The sequence below is a fragment of the Cebus imitator genome, unplaced genomic scaffold (genome assembly GCF_001604975.1).
Source record: "Cebus imitator isolate Cc_AM_T3 unplaced genomic scaffold, Cebus_imitator-1.0 Scaffold32, whole genome shotgun sequence".
In the NCBI taxonomy this organism is placed as follows: domain Eukaryota; kingdom Metazoa; phylum Chordata; class Mammalia; order Primates; family Cebidae; genus Cebus; species Cebus imitator.
In genome coordinates this window covers 3359297-3364702 of record NW_016107347.1, presented here as the reverse complement: position 1 = coordinate 3364702, position 5406 = coordinate 3359297, and the positions used below count along the sequence as shown (strand labels likewise).

Here is a 5406-nt window from a genome sequence, read left to right as displayed (position 1 = left end):
ACAGGATCTGACTCTGTCACCCAGGCTGGAGTGTACTGGCATGATTACAGCTCACTGCAGCCTCAACCTCCCAGGCTCAAACCATCCTCTGCCTCAGCCTCTGGAGCAGTTAGGACTACAGACATGCACCATCACGTCCTGCTAATTTTTGTATTTTTTGTAGAGATGGGATTTTTCCATGTTGCTAGACTAGTTTCAAACTTCTGGGCTCAAGCAATCTGCCTGCCTTGGCCTCCCAAGTGTTGGGATTATAGACATGAGCCTCCACGCCAGCCCACAATTCACTTTAAACGCAAGTGAAACATTTCATTAGACAGTGGAATGGACTTAGGTCAATTTTCTTTTCTCTCTTACTTTACAAAGTCTGATTTCCTGAAGAGAGGAGATAGGAGTAAGCCAGTCAAGCCTTGAGTTAGCTGTTTCCAAGAAGCTTAGAGTGTGCCACTTACCTAGGGGCTGCAGGGCCTGTACTGCCAGTAGGGCTGGCTTTTAGGGGTGCTGCTCGTGGTGTGTGCTGCACTTGTTTTCTAGGATTGGGACAAGTGTCCTTGAGCTCCTGGCTTTAGAGACCAGCTTTGGGAACTGATGGGTGCAGCAAATGCCCACAAACAGCAAACAGGCCAAAGAGGAGATTCATTCACTAAAGACGGCCCTGGTACAGTACTGTTGAGGTTTTGGGGCTGCCTGGGTACCGCTGGCTCCTTCGACTTACACAGTATGTCTTCTCTCGCTCTTTACCTGCACTCATAAGAATCGGTGCTAAAGGTATGTGTCCACCACAGTGCAGCTTGTCGATCACCTGGTGAAGAAAGAATTGCTACCATTTCCTCAATCCTAGTTAAACGCCAGGTTCTTCCTATGAGTATTTTCACAATCCTCACAACACACCTACTAACTCCATTTTACAAATGAGGGGGACGTACCGGCAGGCTGCTGCAGGCGTCTAGTTATAAGGGCAGTGACAGTAGAGAAAATGATTTATTTTAGCACCAGCCACCGTGCTAATCCCTTTAAATATAATCTCATTTAATCCTTTTAACAACCCTGAAGCACCATCCTTATTCTAAAGGTACTTCAGACCTCTCCGCCGTCCACACTGTCCCCTGCTCCGTGCAGCAGAGTAGACTGGGGCCTTTTCGTCTGGTGTCCGACTGTTCACATGAAAACCGGCCTTTGGGCCGGGACTGTGCCTCTGTCCTTAGGCTGGCAGCCCGTATTGGGATTGGGCACCGTGATAAGCACTTTCTTACCGCAAATGCACGATTTCACTCGGCCCTCACACAGCCCACGAGGTGGGCACTGTCACAGAGCCTTCTCACAGGCGTGGAGGCCAGGCCCAGGGCCTGAGGATGCGCCGCTCAGGTGGGCGCCATCAGGCGGTTCTCATGGAGCCTGGGGGCGCGCGGATTCATCTCCGCGCTACGGCGGCTGCCGAGGATCAACCCGCGGAGGCGGCGCTTCGCGGCGGGTCCTCGGCCTGAGGCTGAGTGACGCCTCCAATCCCGGCCCAGCCTCCGCCTGCAGGGACAGCAGAGGGTCCTCCACCGGTAGCTTCTGCTGCCACCTGCGCTGCCACCTGAGCGTGCGCGCGGCTCCCATCTCCCACCCGCGCGTCGGCCAGCGTAGGGCTCCGTGCTTAAACATCATTCGTTACAGAAATACTGCAGCCATCACAAGGCATTTTAAAAATACGAATGATGATCAATGGCTTTAATAGGGTGGTTCCGATTCGGCCCCTAAGGACAGTATGATTACCATTTGCATGTGTTTCACTTCATTCTATTGTCCATACGTATGGATTTGTTTCTACACAGCTGTGGTAAAATGCACATACATACTAACCTGAATCCAGGGTTGTTTTCCACCCTGTAACATAAACATTTCCACCGTGTTATTACAAATGCTTCCTACCTATAATTTTTAATGGCAGGACTTTTAAAAATTGGGTTGATATGCTGTCGCTTCTCTAAGCATCTCTCAAATGTTTAACGTTCAAGTGGTTTCCAAAGCTTCCCCATTATAAATTATTTTCTGTGATCTTATTTATTTATTTATTTTTTGAGACGGAGTCTCCCCCCTTGTCACCCAGGCTGGAGTGGAATGGCGCGATCTTGGCTCACTGTAACCTCTGCCTCCTGGGTTCAAGCGATTCTCCTGCCTCGGCCTCCTGAGTAGCTGGGACTGCAGGCCCCCACCACCACGCCCGCCAATTTTTGTACTTATAGTAGAGACGGGGTTTTGCCATGTTGGCCAGGCTGGTCTTGAACTCCTGAGGTAAGGTGATCCACCCCCTCCCCCTTGACGTCCCAAAGTGCTGGGATTACAGGCACTGGATTCAGGTTAGTAAGTGCGATCACCTAAAGTGATCCTCCCACCTTGATGTCCCAAAGGCTGGGATTACAGGCACTGGATTCAGGTTAGTAAGTGCGATCACCTAAAGTGATCCTCCCGCCTTGACGTCCCAAAGTGCTGGGATTACACTCCTGGCCCATTCTTATGTATAAATTCCTCTCAGTATTGAGATCCGTTTCCTTAGATTATATTCACAGGAGTGAAAATGCTAGGTCAGGGTGTGAACGTTTAAAAGCTTTTGGTATTATTGCCAAATGGCTTTTCACGGTGACTTAGGGAGGTTTTGGTATTTGGAACATTGCTACGTATATCCTATTTTTTTCCCCCAGGAAAACATCTCAAATGCACCTGAGAGATAGTGACCCTTTCCAAGAGTGTCTACATTTCATTGGGATCAGAGCTTGCAGTTGAAAATTTTGTGGCCTAATGGTGGGCCTTCAGACATCAGAAAACAGGGTAGGAAGTTTCTCACGGGTTAGGATTTTTCTGGTGACACTGAGTGGGGAGCCACTTATTCTGCGTTCACTTAAGGAGAACCTAGACTCCCAGCCTCTGTGTAGAGTTCTGCAGGACGCCAAAGGTCACAAGGCTGGGGGGAGAGTTCATTTGAAAGAAGTGAAATAATTTAGGAATTCACAGAATATTGATGATGATATCCTTCCTCCTCCAGTTGACAAGGTAATAAAGAATAATGAAGGCCAGGCACGGTGGCTCACGCCTGTAATCCCAGCACTTTGGGAGGCCAAGGCCGGTGGATCACGAGGTCAAGAGATCGAGACCATCCTGGTCAACATGGTGAAACCCCGTCTCTACTAAAAATACAAAAATTAGCTGGGCTTGGTGGCGCGTGCCTGTAGTCCCAGCTACTAGGGAAGCTGAGGCAGGAGAATTGCCTGAACCCAGGAGACGGAGGTTGCAATGAGCCGAGATCACGCCATTGCACTCCAGCCTGGGTAATAAGAGCGAAACTCCGTCTCAAAAAAAAAAAAAAAAAAAGAATAATGAGATGTGATCATAGGAAATGGCCACCATGAGCAGCAGCCACCAAGACACATAAATACTGCAGAATTGACTCTGCTGTCAGCGTGTGGGTTTCTAGGGTGAGAGATCAAGTCAAACTCAGCCCAACTTCTTGTTTACTCTGTGTAAATCTATTCACTGTCCAGAATCTTCAGGCCAGTGTTGCCACTACTTGTTCTGTCTGTGATTCCAGTGATGAGTAGGAGGTGACCAGCAGGCAGCCTGTCTCTCTATGGGTAGGGAACCTCAGAGTTCTGCAGGGACTGGGGTTCTAGGTAAAAGAAGAAAAATATCCCTTCTGAATCAATTATTTGCCTGTCTGGGCAAATCCCTACATTTCCTACCCACAGTTTCTCTGCTCTAGGACCCCAGCCTTGGAGAGCTCTCTCTAGCTCACTGATGAGCACACTATACTAGAGTCCTTTTAAAGTGGGCATTGGGATGCACCACCCAGACTTCTTTTTAGAACTGGTGAACTTATTCCCTCGTGCTGCTGGAGATTGGCTGGCAGACAGACCTCTCCAGGAAGTGCCTTAGCTGAAGAGAGGTGCCTCACTCAAGGTCACCCCCCACGCCCCTTCCTGGAGCAGCCACATCCAATGAGGTATGGCACCCTCACCTCGCCTTTAAAGTTCCCTGTGGGGTCAGCGGAGGCCTATGTTGAGACTGCTTTGCAGCCCAATTTCTCTCTCTGCCCAAATTGTTTCTCACTTTCCTTCTATTCCAAAGGTGTTGATCCCAAGAGTATTCCTAATAAATGTCATTCATGGAAGTTTCCATCTCTGGGTCTGCTTCTGGGAAACTCAACCTGTGACACCAGTCCCACATGAAATATTTATGCGCTACTCCCTGGGTCCCTTGTTTAATAAACATTATCCAGCAATAACATGGGGATAAGATCACAACTCAAAATAGGCTAGCTTACAGCTTTGCAGCTTGTTTTGTGTCACTTCTTTTTTTCTGATTCTCACAGGCCCTGTCACACCACAACTCCTATTTCTAAGTGTGGAAGACAGAATAGTGGCCCCCAAAGAGGGCTTTGTCCTAATCCCCAGAACCTGTGAATATGATAATTCCGTGGCATAGGGAAATTAGGATTGCAGATAGAAAAGATTGATAATCAAGTGATCTTAAAATAGGAAGATTATACTGAATTTAATGGGCTCAATGTAATTACAAGGATCCCTAGACATGGAAGAGGGAGGCAGAAGAGAATCAGAGTGAGATGTGACTGTGGAAGACAGCCAGGGAGATGTGAAAAGTACTCACTTGCCATTGCTAGAGGAGATGGAGGAAGGAGTCATAAACCAAGGAATAAAAGTGGCCTCCAGAAAGTGTGAAAGGCAGGGAAATGGATTCTTCCCTAGAACTTCCAGAAAGAAGTGCAGCCCGGCGGACATCTTTATTCTAGCCCATGTCAGATTTCTAGCCTAAAAAACTGTAAAATAATACATTTGGTTTTAAGCCATTTAATTTGTGGTAATTTGTTACAGCAGCAATAGGAGACCAGACACTGGGCAAATCTACTCCCTTCCCAAGCGTTCACTTACAGGCGAGTCCTCAGCAGGAGCAGCAAGGAGGAAGCAGCTAGAACAGAACAGCCTCTCACATGAATAACCCTCGGCCCTCCTGTCTTGATGCCACTGTGAAAGAAGAAAGCATCTAATATTTCCCTATAATCAACCTTTTTAAAGCGAAATAATAAATCTGAGAATTTTAGCAGTGAAGGGAAGTATAATGTTCATCTGAATCAATGGTTTTCAAGCTTTCCTTTAACAGAGAAACCTTTTTTTAAAAGAATAGGAAATCACAAACGTACAATATCCAAGACATAAAAGTGGAGCTAATCTGATTGAAGCCCGAGGCCCATGGTCTTTTGCCTCCCCTGAGGAACTCTAACTTTGAGGACAAAGGGCAAAAACCACCCACCTAGGACACGTGGCCCCTGGGCTAGAGAACAGCAAACAAAAATTAGAACTCAAGTCTCTACCTCAGCCCAGAGCTTAGGCAAAGAGATTGACAACAGGTTGTTCT

At 47.6% G+C, this 5406-nt stretch overlaps 1 long non-coding RNA gene across 4 annotated transcripts in view; it reads right to left on the bottom strand.

Annotated features, from left to right (window-relative positions):
• Window positions 1-1415, bottom strand: part of LOC108301140 — a 4895-nt gene extending 3480 nt beyond the window's left edge. Inside the window, exons 1-2 of one of the 4 annotated variants that reach the window (XR_001823747.2) lie at window positions 1251-1415; window positions 450-799 (exon numbers count right to left, since the gene is read on the bottom strand). This is a non-coding gene — a long non-coding RNA (uncharacterized LOC108301140). Of the gene's footprint in view, window positions 1-449; window positions 1046-1080; window positions 1137-1250 lie in introns of those variants that run through there. The other 3 variants (XR_001823748.2, XR_005199370.1, XR_001823746.2) reach the window with 3 other exon arrangements.
• Window positions 1416-5406: the final 3991 nt, after the last annotated feature.